The following is a 14,467-nucleotide window of genomic DNA, read 5'->3' as shown; positions in this document are numbered from 1 at the left end:
AATAAGAGACACACAGCAAAGGAGATGTAGTGTAATTTATTGTAAAAGGAAAAGGAAAATATTTTGAAAGTTAAGCGCAGAATAGACAGTATATCCAAAAGAGAGTGAGTTTAGGGCAGGCTGCTTATAAGGACGAGACAGTGCTAATTATTGCTGGAGAAACTCCCTTTATGGAAGTTTTACATGATTCATAAGGAGGTGGGAAGAGGTGTCACTAGTAAGCGTGTTTTGGGTGGTCTTTGGGGTGCACATGCGCAGTAGCTGTAGATGCTTGTTCATATGTCACATGTCCCATTAGCATCTTAAATATCTACCCAGGGGTGTGTTTTTTTTATTATAATGAGCAAAGGGTCAGTGTGAGGACAGGTAAAATCAAAGTGTGCATGATCTCAACAGGTGAAATTTTCTACTGAAGATAGCTTTCTTTGTGAGTTGAATTACAATGTGAATACCGAGGCTTATTGTGTTGATTGTACAGTCACCTCGGTTGTTGTGTCCCAAGGACATGGTCACTTCCTTGACAACCTATCCTACTCAGTATGAACTCCCAGAGAATAATGTTGAAGAACCAGCAGAGAAAAAGTAAATGAAACAATAGTGACTAAAAATTTTCTAAACTGAAGAAATAAGCATAACCCTTGGATTAAAAGTATACTCTGAATAATTTGCAGGCTAATTAAAAATAAATTCATTCCTTAACACACAAGAGTGAAAGTGTAGGACATTCAGGATAAAGAGAAAATCTTAGAAGTTACCTCTGATAGGTGATAATAATTAGTAACAGCAAATTTCTTATGGAGGAATAGAAGCCAGGAAACAAAGTAAGAATATCTTCAAAATGTAAACTTAGAATTAACTAAGTTGGCTAGGCGCAGTGGCTCATGTCTGTAATCCCAGCACTTTGGGAGGCTAAGGCAGGCAAATCACTTGAGGTCCAGAGTTCGAGACCAACCTGGCCAACATGGTGAAACCCCGTCTTTACCGAAAATACAAAAATCACCTGGTCATGGTGGCGCACCCTGTAATCCCAGCTACTTGGGTAGCTGGGGCATGAGAATTGCTTGAACCCAGGAGGCAGAGGTTGTAGTGAGCTGAGTTGGTGCCATTGCACTCCAGGCTGGACGACAGAGTGAGACCCTGTCTCAAAAAACAAAACAAAACAGAATTAACTAAGTTGACAAAAAGTGTTCACTTAGAATTTTATACCCAGTTATATAACCATTCAAAAGTGAGCTTACAATCAGGATATTTTTCAGACTATACAGTTATATGAGTAATATAAAATTCTAATATTCATAGTAGAAACACAACCTCGAGAGAAAAGGATGGACTATAAGAAGCAAAGGTGAGCAAAGAAAGTGATGATTTTGATAAATTTAATTAATTTGAAAAGATAGTGATAACTACTTGTGTAAAACAATGTAAAAAATGACAAAGTGAATGCAGGGTTTTATTGGGCAATTAAAGTATGCTAAGGTCTTTACCATATTTTTAAGGAAGAGAGACATTCTAAATAACTGTAATTGTATTAGAGAAATTCATAATTGTTTATGTTGAAAATTAAGCACAATGATGAAAAGAATAGAAATGGAATCTACAACATCAATACCAGTAGAGAAAAAGATAAGGGGATTAAAAAAACAGAAGGTAGTAAAGAAGGTAGAATAGAAGGTAGTAAAGAAGAATAAAAATGAAGCAAAGAAAAATGAGAAATGGAAATCCAGACCTCTGAAAAGGAGCACTGCTCAGCTGGTACCGGGATCTTTGAGCTTGGGATGGGGATAAGAAAAGAAAATAGAGCTGTTTCTGCAAGCAAACTGGATCCAGATAATTCAGAAAGGAACTACTGCTGCTACGGTGAGGAAGTATTGTTGAAATAACGTTCACAGGAACAGAAAGCTGACAGGAAGTCACACAGGAAGTAGATAGAAAGTCATAGGAAGGAAGTTGGAAGAAAAAAATCCCTTTTTCCTTTCCAGATTTGTAGACCTTGCCAAGTACCCTTACTGACAGAAGCAAACATGGAGCTGTTGGCAAAGCAGAAATGTGGTTTGCAGAGTTTGAGTCCCGGTGTCACAAAGCAGAGTGTAAAAGGGTGAGTTTCAAGCTAATAGATAATAACTCAACGACTGGCACACATAGTTCTTCATTCTGCTTTTCCAGCACTGTTCAATAAATTATTATCTTACCTCTGTGGTTTTTTTTAAGGTAAATAACAACTTACAAGCAGAAGTCATGAAGACCTTACTGAAAATAACCATAACCTAATCTTTCATCTAAAGACTTTCCTAGCTTTTCCTGTATAGTTCTTTACTTTGCTGAACTTGCATACACACCAGGTTAATTTATAGTTGGAGAAAAGCCTTATAACTCTTAAAGCCCCCTAACTCCCTCTCCAGCTTCCAAGTACATAGGGGTTGTATCAACATGCTGGGATGCTGTAGGGACATTAAAATGACAAACGTGCTAACTAATGTCAATATATGGACATGGTAATATAAAAATTAAAAATTGAAAAAAAACCCAGAAGACAACATCCTAGGGGTACTTTTATATAACAATATAAGGTTTATAGATGTACATGAAAAAATTGGAAGTAAAATTGGAACAATGTAAATTAAATTGAAATAAGTCATTGTACCTCACTGTTCCATTTTTTTCTTTCTACAAAATTGTGCAAGTTCATAATTTTTTAAAAGAAAAAATGAGAAAATTTGCTCATTTGTGTTTCCCAAACTGCTTCTCTATCAGATCTGTGTCCATGTCAATGTCTTTTTTGTATCTCCTTTGAACAAATAAAGTAATATTGGTTTTGTCTGACCTATAACCCCAGTGTTTTAAACACTTTATGCTTTTATTGCTGTTTATTATAATATTCATAGACTGAGTAGAGTTCACCCTCTGAATTAATTTTCAGAATAAGATCAATCTGTGCAATTAAAGAAAATTCACTATAAAAACTATGACTATCCATCATACAATGTATTGTTGGCCCCCTTGTTTTTTAAAAGTAATAACATGCCTGACTTTGTCCTGCTGTGTGCAGAATGAGACATTATGAAAGTATTTTGTGTGCTGACAATAAAACACAGTGGAGGGGAAAAGGAAAAAGCTGCTCCTGTAAAAATGCTTTCCTTCAGTAGGAAACTCTTCATCGCTGGTTAAAGAGGCACAGAGAAAACACAGTCATGAAAACACAGTTCTTTTAGGCACAAACATGCCTTTGGCACTGATCAAGGTATCCCCCAAGGATGAGGACTGGGGCAAAAGACTATTCAATTAGAATGATCTCAATTTTTCTTTTACTGCCTCAAGGCCGTCTAGTAAATGTTCTTGCAACTACACCCTCTTTCTCCTCATCTTTCCTGTTGTTCTTCTCTTTATTTTTTCCATCCATCTTACAGGAAGGTTATTCTAAAAGTTCAATTCAATATCACCACTATATATAAGGTAATTACCATGCGAAAGATATCCCAAAATCTCTAAAAAAAATTTATTTTCCCTTTTAAGTTAGCTTGAGCGCAGCCAATGAAATCCTAATGTACATACTTATTTCTTGTAAAACAAAGTTCAAACTTGTAAGAACTGTGTTCAGAGAACTCCATAACCTGGCCTTCATTCACCTTCTGTAGCTTATTGCTTATTGGTTCTTAATCAAAACCTTTCTCCAAGCAGCGTTCTGTCTTCTGTATTTGAAAACCTACCTGGCTCATTCTCCTACCAACCACACCTTCGCTCACTTCAATCTCACCTCCAGTGCTTTCTATAAACCCCAGCCATCTTTCAAACTCACTTATTTTAAAGCTCTTTCACAGCAGAGACTACTCTTTGGATTATCTGTAGCATTTTTTGTTTGTTCAGTTGACTTGGCATTTGTCATACACACTCATGAATCATTTATTGCTTTTTCTCTCTGTGTATGAATAAAACTAAGATCCACGGGTTCAGAAATCACATCTTTTGCTTGTTTTCTAAAGGAGAAGCAGAAACAAACACCTTCTCATTCACTACTGATGCCATGCGACTGCCAAAATTCATGCCCAAATAGGAGATTATTCTTTTTCCCAGACAATGAAGTATAATCCTTACGCTTATTCACTAAATCCGTGTTTGTTGAGTGCATTTCAAGTGCCAGGTACTGGAGACACGTATACACAAAGAACTCTGCCCTTGTGGGCCTCACAGCCGACTGTGGCACAAACAAGTCATCTGCAGCCTAGCCCAGAGCCCAGATGGTATAGAACATGGTCCCTCAGGTAAGAGAAGGTGAGAGTACTGAGCTGACAAAGCGGGAGAGCATTTGAGAGTCCAGTGTCTTCAGTTGCAGGTGTTTTGTGAAACCAACAAGTCTTCACACCTGTTGACACTTTAGAGGGGATAGATACACAGCATTGCTTCAGAACGCTTCCTTCTAGAATTTGAGTTCAGCTGAGATAGAGACACAGAATCTAGCCTGATGGAAATACCACCTTGATTGCTGTGAAACACCAGGATGAGCTTGTGACCTAGATTTGTGGCAAGAGGGAACACTATTATTCCCCTGAAATAAACTCGCCCCACCAGCGGCTGGCCTCGCCCACAGACAGCATTAGCCCAACTAAGCTCATGGGCTACCCGGAAGCAAACCGGGACCTAAGGCAAATCAGCCTCTAGCCCAGGTGAGAATTTTGAGAGAAACATAATTCAGAGTTCCCACACTCTGCTTCTGGAAACCCTTGATGCATAAAGTTATCTCCGTGTTCCCCTCTGGGACTCTGGGAGTCATAGAAGCAATGTCTGTCAACACACTACCCTCTGGGAAGGCATCTGGGAGAAACTTCTGAGGGGCAATGTCAAAGGAAATGCAAAAATAACTTGGTTTTAAATGCCGTTTCTGTCATTTATGCACTGTAAAACTCTAAATAATTTTACTGAATGTCATTTTCCTCTTCTGTAAAATGAAAATTTTTACCTCACAAGGTTTTCATTAAAAATTCATATGGTATATTATAGACCCTCGAGAAATGTTTCTAAAATATCTATTCTAAATTTGACTTTTGGGTCTCTAACTTTTCTCCTAATTAAGTAAATAATTTCTTATCTAGTAACAAAAATATAAAAGCAATAATTTACTACAAAAGCGATGCTTTATAGATGAGTTGACACTATGTATATATGTTCAAGCTTAGAGGAAAGAGTGAAAACACATCTCTTTTTGTTTAATTTCTCCTCAGCACCTGACAAAATATCAGAATTTGGAAGTAGTTGGGATGAGGACAGGTGATAGAAAATACACTTAAAATTATGGAAGAGCACAGGCCTTATGTATGGATTTTTCCAAATTTTATCCTGTAACACTGAGTGAATATTTTAGAGATCTCAGATACATCAACTCTGTGAAGCATCAGAGGGATGGATACTCCTTATAATATATAGTCATGCACTTGCAATGCCACCCTGTCCTTCTCTGACATGGAACTCCAAGGTTAGGGTCATTCTATGTGTGCCCACCCTCTTGTGTTAATTACTGTGATGAATTGTACTGACCTAAGAGGTGACATTCCTTTAATTTTTCTTCCTATAGCAAAATGTAAAACTACTCATTAAGAACAAGGAGTATTTTGTAAAGAGAACTTAATATGTATTTTAAAATATTCAACGAGATACTTATAATACCATTTAAATAAGCAAATTCTAAATAAAAATATCACTTTAAATTCAGGTAAATAAGGCAGCATGAAAGCAATAAGTAAAAGAAAGATGATTTCAAAACCAGAAAAAAGACATTCCAGCAAAAAATAAAATCAAATTGGCTTAAAGCCAGCTGGTCATCTTGACTACCCTTTGCTAGAGTTTGCATTTGCTATACAATAGCTCTGTTATCCTTATTGTTGGTGTGATTTTTTCCAGGGCATCACAAATTTGTGATTTGCAATAGAAAAGACATGAAATCAACCCAGGTGCCCATCAGCAGTGGACTACATAAAGAAAATGTGGTACATATACACCATGGAATACTAAGCAGTCATAAAAAAAGAACAAAATCATATCCTTTGCAGCAACACAGATACAGCTAGAGGCCATTATCCAAAGTAAACTAATGCAGAGACAGAAAATCAAATACCATATGTTCTTCTGTAGAAGTAGGAGCTGAACATTGGGTACACATGGACATAAATATGGAAACAATAGACGCTGGGGAATATTATAGTGGGAAGGTGAGAGGGTTAAAAACCCTACTGGGTTCTATGCTCACCCACTGGGTGACAGGTTCAATCATACTCCCAACCCCAGCATCACGCAATCTATCACTGTAACAAACCTGTACATGGATCCCCTGAATCCAAAGTAATAGATAAAAAATGAAATAAAATAAAATTGGTGATCTGATGGTTGAAAAATTAACAGCATAAGATTTTATTCTGGCCTTGAGCAGTGGCTCACGCCTGTAATCCTAACACTTTGGGAGGTTCAGACAGGCAGATCACTTGACCCTACGCATTCGAGATCAACCTGGGCAACACGGCAAAACCTCATCTCTACCTATATATACATATATAAAATCTCTACCAATATATATCTCTACATATATACACAAAAAATTAGCCAGAAGTGATGGCGTGCATCAGGAGTCCCAGCTACTTGGGAGGCTGAGATAGGAGGATTGTTTGAACCCGGAAGGTGGAGGTTGCAGTGAGCTGAGATTAGGCCATTGCACTCCAGCCTGGGCAGCAGAGAGAGACCCCTGTCTCAAAAAACACATTATTTTACTCAACAACCTCTATTGACCATCGTGTGACCTCATTTAACCACAAAGAAGTTGAATTCAAAAGCAGGAAACAGACATACAAATAGGGGACTACCCAGTGAGAAACAGAATCCTGGCACCGTTTCCATTTTTTGAGGCTTTTGTTTTTTGAGACATATTTGGTTTTCTATTCCTGCATTTTCCAAAGATAATAGCCTCCAGATCCATCCATGCTCCCACAAAAGACATAATCTCATTCTTTTTCATGGCTGCGTAGTATTCCATGATATATGTGTACCACATTTTTATAATCCAGTCTATCATTGACGGCATTTAGGTTGCTTCTATGTCTTTGCTATTGTGAATAGCACTGCAATGAACATTTCTGTGCATGTGTCTTTATGATAGAATGATCTATATTCCTCTGGGTATATACTCAGTAAAAGAATTGCTGGTTCAAATGGTAATTCTGTTTTTAGCTCTTTGAGGAATTGCCACACTGCTTTCCACATGACTAAAGTAATTTACACTCCCGCCAACACTGTATAAGTGTTTTCTTTTCTCTGCAACTTTGCCAACCTCTGTTATTTTTTGACTTTTTGATAATAGCCATTCTGACTTGTGTGAGAAGGTATTTCATTGTGGTTTTGGATGGCATTTCTCTAATTATCAGTGATACTGAGGTTTTTTCATATACTTGTTAGCTGCATGCATGTTTTCATTTGAAAAGTACCTGTTCATGTTCTTTGCCCACTTTTTAATGTTGTTTTTTGTTTTTCTCTTGTGAATTTGTTTAAGTTCCTCATAGATGCTGGATATTAGACCTTTGCCAGTTGCATAGTTTGCAAATATTTTTTGACTGGAGTACTTTGGGTCTTTGTTTATATGGGTCAAAAGAAATGAAGAGACAAGATGAATATCTGGCTAATTCAGGGAACATTTTTCTCCCCTAATGCTGCTTTCAAAGGAAAAGCAAGAGGCTTGAGCCTGAATTAGGAGAGATGGTTGTGGAGTAATACAACTGTGCACTGGCCTACACAAACAGTTGTCACTCTGACCATAGCATACCTCATGTCTCTGCCTACCTGCCTGGCTGCTATTGTGATGTGGAATCCCAAAGCCACACCATGTCTCCCCACTCACAGATTGGACCCTCACCCACACTTCTCTTCTCACTAGAGTTTAGGACACCAGAAAGCCAGGTGGCCCAGCAGGTGGCATCACCAGGATCTCCAGCCTATGGGGGAAGAGGGACAACTCTGGCTGTGTTTGACTGGATTTGAATAATGTCTCTAGGACATGTGGCCGTAGCTGCTTCATGGCTAAATTTCAGTTTCTAAACTATAAAATGAGGAAAACCATAATCCTAGCCACCTTACCAAGTGGAGATGATTAACCATAAATTGCGTAGCTCGTAGTAAGTGTTTTCTCAAAGGTAGAAGTTTGTGGTGACATTCCCACAACTAGTTTGAACATTCGCTGATGATTCTTGCCTAAATCAATTATTCATATGATAGTTGCAAAATGATAATTTTCCATGTCCACCATTCTCCCTAAACTTATTAATTACACTAGAAGACCTTTCTCTTCTCTCTTATGTACTTACTTCTTTTGTTTAATCAGTAGGGACTAACAGATTCTTATTTTACCCAATGGTTTATAATCTATTACTAACATTATTGATCTTGATGCTCAACTTTTCCCAGCTTTTGATCAGGAAAAACTCCTTCAAGCTTTTCCTCATGTCCTTTTAACATGTCCCTAGCACTTCTTCTTCTTCTTATTTTTTTTTTTTTTAAGCACTTGTTATGGCATAACAAAGTGCTTAGGGCTTGTATTGCATTTTCCCTACCCTAGCCTTTTTTTTTCTTTTTTCATTTTTCTTTTTTTTGTTTTTGAGAAGTCCTGCTTCTTTGTAGTGGAAAACAGTATATAGACATCTGGACACTAAATGTGTTTATTACTTTTTGGTGTCATTGTTTTTAGGTCCTTTCAGCAGAAAAACTGGAGAATACACACATGCACTCACAAGTGTAACTATGTCTATAATATTATTTGAAAACCATGCATTCAGGCTAATACCACCGATTCCAATTCAGTGTCACAGGGTTCTTCTTAGCCTTTTGCCATTATGTATTTGTATGTCTCTTCTCAACATCATCAATACATGTACTCATTGCTAACTCCTATAATACATAGGAAGTTGTTCAGAATTGTTAACCCACAACGCTGCTAAAACAAACTCTACTAAATAGAGTTCAAGATTTGCCCACAATCAGTTTTTTTTCTTATAGTCAAAATATTCTGTTCAAAAAACTCTTCAGAGTGAATTTATTTTTTAAAAACAAAGTTATTTGTGTTAGTTTCCCTCCTCTTCACTGTGGTCATGCTCTCCATTTTAAATACAATTACATTTATTTGTTTCATTTGTGTTACCTTTTAGGACTTGCCCCCTTCAATTTTATTTAATTTAGTTAATTTAATTTTATTTAATTTTGGAGTATGTAAACATTAATGGGTTCAAAAAGTCCATACTATACAGATATATACTCAAACATTTGATTTTCCCTTCCCTATCCCTTCCTCTCAATTCCCGTCTACCTCTACAGGCAACCAATCTCATCCGTTTCGATTTTATCTGTCCTGTGTTTCTTTTTACAAAAATAGGCTAATGGAGCCATACAGAGATATAGATATCTATATCTGTATCTAACCGCTATATCTTTTATGTCTTTCATGCACAAAAGATATACATATATACTCTTCTGTCCTTTTATTCTTATTATCCTTAACAACATGTCCTAGAAATGACTTTATATCAGTTTGCAGACATCTTCCTTATTCTTTTATAGCTGCATAGTGCTCCATTGTGTGGATATACTATCACATAGAGTTTTTATGGATTTTTACATCTCATTTTATCCTTGCGATACTCTATGAAGTAGGAGAATGTGTGTTATTATACTCATTTCATATTTGAGAAAAATAGATTCAAGGAGTTAACACAGATGAGTGTTGACAGAGCAGGATCTGAGACTGGGTCTTAAATTTGAGGCCAGCCCTCCCCTGACCGTGCTGTGCTATTAGTCTTTTTTTTTCCATTAACTTTTATTTTAAGTTCTAGGGGACATGTGCAGGATGTGCAGGTTTGTTACATGGGTAAATGTGTGCCATGGTGATTTGCTGCACCTGTCAACCCATCACCTAGGTATTAAGCCCCATATGCATTAGCTCTTTATCCTGTTGCTCTTTCTGCCCCCACCCTTCTGACCAGCCCCAGCGTGTGTTGTGTCCCTTAGATCTCTTAACCATCTATGTCTTAGGATAACTCAGTCTTTGTGGGCTAGTCTGGAACAGTGACCACTATTTATAACCTGTCTCTATGTTTAATGGTAATAATAATAATAATGTATTCTGAGTTCTGAACAATCACTTTAGAACAAAATTTTATAAATTAATCTACATCAGGGTCCTGAGTGTGCTTAAACTTGGTACCTTGGGAAGAGTTAATAAAGGACCTTGTTGTTGCAGGAAGTAGAAATTAGAACAATAATGAGAGACTCTCTCCTAACCATCTGCCCAACCAAATTTAGTAAGCCTAACTATACTAACTGTTGGAGAAGATATAAAGAAACAAAAATGCTTATAGACTATTGGTATGCATTTAGTCAATCACTTTGGAGAACAATTTGGTAATAGTCTATACATTTACAGTTATACACAGCTTTAATGTAATAATTAACATATAATGGGTTTATTAGTGCTTTTAAAAATGAATTAATATATATTTTTTAATTTTCTCAGTTTTGATATCTAATATGATAAATGTTGATAGCTGTAAGACACATATAAAATCTTGTTATGGTCCTAAATAAGCTTCAGGAGGGTAGAGGGGTCCTGAGACAAAAATGTTTGCAAACTGCTGCCCTAGAGAAAAGCAGGAATATGGACATCAGGAGAATTGTTTAAAAACAGTCAGCCTGTTGGTGATTGAGGAAATGCAGACACAAATGTCCATCATGGGAGCATGACAAATGCAGTGCTGTATATTCACACAATGGAATTTCACATAGAAACCAAAATGGAACAACTTGGATAAATCTCAAAATCTGTTGCGTGAACAAAACAAGTCACCCCGAATGTTGCATAGAGTATGACACATTTTCTTTTTTTTTTTCCTACCTAGGCTGGGGTGCAATGGCAATCACAGCTCACTGCAACCTGCGCCTCCCAGGTTCAAGCAAGTCTCCCACCTCAGCCATGTAAGCAGCTGGGATTACAGTTCCCACCACCACATCCAGTGGAGACAGGGTTTTACCATGTTGGCCAGGCTGGTCTCGAACATGGGGTCTCAAGTGATCTGCCCACCTTGGCCTCCAAATGTGCTGAGGTTACAGGCATGAGCCACCATGCCCCGCTAACACATTGTCTTTAACTTAAAAAACATTGCAAAACAATTGCATGCATTGTGGATACATCCATGCATGTGCGATGAAAGCCTGAATACATTCCTGGGAATTATGTATTTCAACTTCAAAATAGGTAGCTTCAACTTTATTACATGATGTTTTAAAGAAGATATATGTGAGGCAAATATGTGAAAATAACGGGATTTTGTGGGGTTACAAAGGTAATGGTTACTATTCTTTCTGGTTTTTGTTTGTCTGCTTGTTTGTTTTGAGAAAGGGTTTCCCTCTGTCACCATGGCTGGAGTGCAGTGGCATGATCATTACTCATTGCAACCTCCACCTTCTGGGCTCAAGCAATCCTTGGATCTCAGCCTCAATCCCTCAAGAAACTAGGACTCCAGAAGCACACCACCACACCTGGTCAATTTATACATATATATATATATATATATACATATATATATATATATATTTTTTTTTTTTGCAGAGACAGCCTCTCTATGTTTCCCAAGCTAGTCTTGAACTCTTGAGCTTAAGAGATCCACCTGCATCAGCCTCCCAAAGTGCTGGGATTATAGGTGGGAGCCACCGTACCTGGCTTGGTTACTATGCTTTTCTATGTATTTGAAGTACAGAAAAGGAAGGAAGGAGGAAATCCAGGCTATTTAGATAATTATTGGAAATGGGATAATTATCATGACAGATTATCAAAAATCACTCAAAGCAAGAAGAAAGAGCATGCAATAATGTGAAATTATACCTTGGAAGATATTTTAGGTTCTTTGAGAAGAAAAGAAGATGGCTGAGGTGTACTTATTAAAAACTCAGAAGAAGGCAATGAATGTTTATTGAATGTTTCTTACGCGGTTGACACTATCTCACACAATATTTTACTGAACCTGTAAGACAACACAGCAAGGTGTAATACATAGCGTTTGGCATAATAATACATTATCTCAAATTTACAGATGAGCAAATCAGAGCTCAGGATTGGCTCAGGGTAAGTACACAGAGGAAGCCCACTTTGAGCTCAGGTCTTCTTGACTGGGGAGCTTTGCACTACGCAATTCTCTGCCTGCTTCCCAAGAAGCAGGGAACACAAAAAGAGACTGGAAGAGAGAGCATTTCTCTCTCTTTAATGGTAATTTGTATTTATAGTAACTAACCAAGGGGTTCAAAAAATTCTAGGGCTGTCATAAATTAATTATCATAAATTATTCTGACTGTATATGAGAAACTTTAAGAAAACTGAAGTATCATAATGGTCAAGCATTTTCCCCTTGCTTAGAACATTAGTTGCAATGTGTGGAATATAGTTCTGTTTTTGTTTTGTGGAATAAAATAATCACATGGATCACATCTGCCTTTTAGGGGAATCTAGATATATTTTTAAATCCTAATTCATTTCATTTTGCACAAATTAATGAATGAAAAGGACATTTTTGAGCAATTTTCTGTGCTATGCTATACCCCTTTTTATATATGATCTCATCCAATCATCACAGCAAGTGTGTAAGGGTTTTATTTCCCCCATTGTACAGATGAAGCAGTGAAGTCTCAGAAGTCAGAAGAGACTTACACAGAGTGAAACAGCAAAGGGGGTGCAGTGCTATTTCCAACTCAGGCCTGTTTTTCTTATATTATAATTTTGAGCAATCATTAACTAACCATTCTTAGGATAAGACCTGAAAATGACTTTGAAATACTTTTAGGTTCTTAGGGCTTGCAAAGCTCTCCTTTGTGTGGAGAAAGCAAGCGAGAGCCACACTGTCCTGCTGTTCATTGAAAGCTTTCCAGGAAGTGCTTATTTTGTGGGCACTGCCCCTTCTTGATGAACCCTTGCCTGCCACTTTAGGAGCCAGGCTTAGGCAGTAGTGGAATTACTCATATTATTATCATTGTAATGTTAGTAATTTTGAGCATAAATTCAAACATTTTATTTGTATGAAAATAATACAGGCATAGAGTTTAAAATGTTCCCAAAAGTCTTGAAAGATTCATGATGAAAGAGAACAGTCCCTTGCCTACCTTCCCTCCATAGTCCTGTTCCCAGAAGCAATTGCCGGACCCTTCCAACTGTGCCTTCTGGAATATATCTCCATATTAAAAACTAATTTGCACACCAGCATTCTCTTGATCCATAAATTTTAGGCATAATGCACTGATGTCTAATCGTGGTAGATAAGGATTTAGCTCTGTTATCATCCCTCCCTTCATCTTCCTAATTTTTTTGTATAATAGCTTTGTTGAGAAATAATTCACATATCTGTAACTCACTTTTTTAAAGTATAAAATTCAATGGTTTTTATTATATTCACAGAAATGTATGACTATCACGCTATCTGGTTTTAGATCATTTTCATCACCCCAACAAGAAACACTGTACCCTTTAGCAGTCACTGCCATTCTTCCCTCCCCTCAGCCCTAGGCAACCACTCTACTTTCAGTCTTCATGGATTTGCCTATTCTGGACATTTCAGATCAGTCATACAATATGTGGCACTGTGTGTATGGCTTCTTTCACTCACCATAATGTTTTCAAGGCTCATTCATGTTATAGCATGTATCAGAATTGTATTCCTTTTGTTGACTCAGTAGTATTCCATTGCATAGATATACTATATTTTGTTTGTCCATCCATCAGTTGATGAACATTTGAGTAATTTCCACTTTTTGGTTACTATGAATATTGCTGCTATGAACATTTGTATCAAGTTTTTGTGAGCATCTGTTTTCAGTTCTCCTGGATATATGCTAGGAGTGAATTGCTAGTATATTAACTATTTTTAACTTTTTGTGGTACTGCCAAACTGTTTTCCACAGCAGCTGCACCATTTTACATTCCAACTAGCAGAGAATGAAGGTTTGGATTTCTCCACATCTTTGTCAACACTTGTCTGTTGTTTTTATTTTGGTCATCTTATTAGGGATGCGGTGGTATCTCATCATGGTTTTGATTCACATTTCCCTAATGGCAATGATGCTGATCATCCTGTCATGCGCTTATTGGCCACTTGTATATCTTCTTTGGAGAAATGTCTATTCATATCCTTCACTCATTTTTAAACTGGGTTACTTTTTATTGTTATGAGTTGTATGAGTTGTAAGGGTTATTTATATATTCTGATTACAAGTCCTTTGTCAGATAAATTATTTGCAAATATTTTCTCCCATCCTGTAAATTGTCTTGTTATTTTCTTGATGGTGTCCTTTGAGGCACAAAAGTTTAATTTTGGCGTAATCCAATGTATCTACTTTCTCTTTAGTTGATTGTACTTTCAGTGTCATATCTAAGAAACCATAGCTTAATCCAAGATCACAGGGATTTACT

This window comes from Macaca nemestrina, chromosome 8 (assembly GCF_043159975.1).
Source record: "Macaca nemestrina isolate mMacNem1 chromosome 8, mMacNem.hap1, whole genome shotgun sequence".
Classification (NCBI taxonomy): Eukaryota; Metazoa; Chordata; class Mammalia; order Primates; family Cercopithecidae; genus Macaca; species Macaca nemestrina.
The sequence above is the reverse complement of the archived record's forward strand: the minus strand, read 5'-3'. Positions refer to the sequence as shown.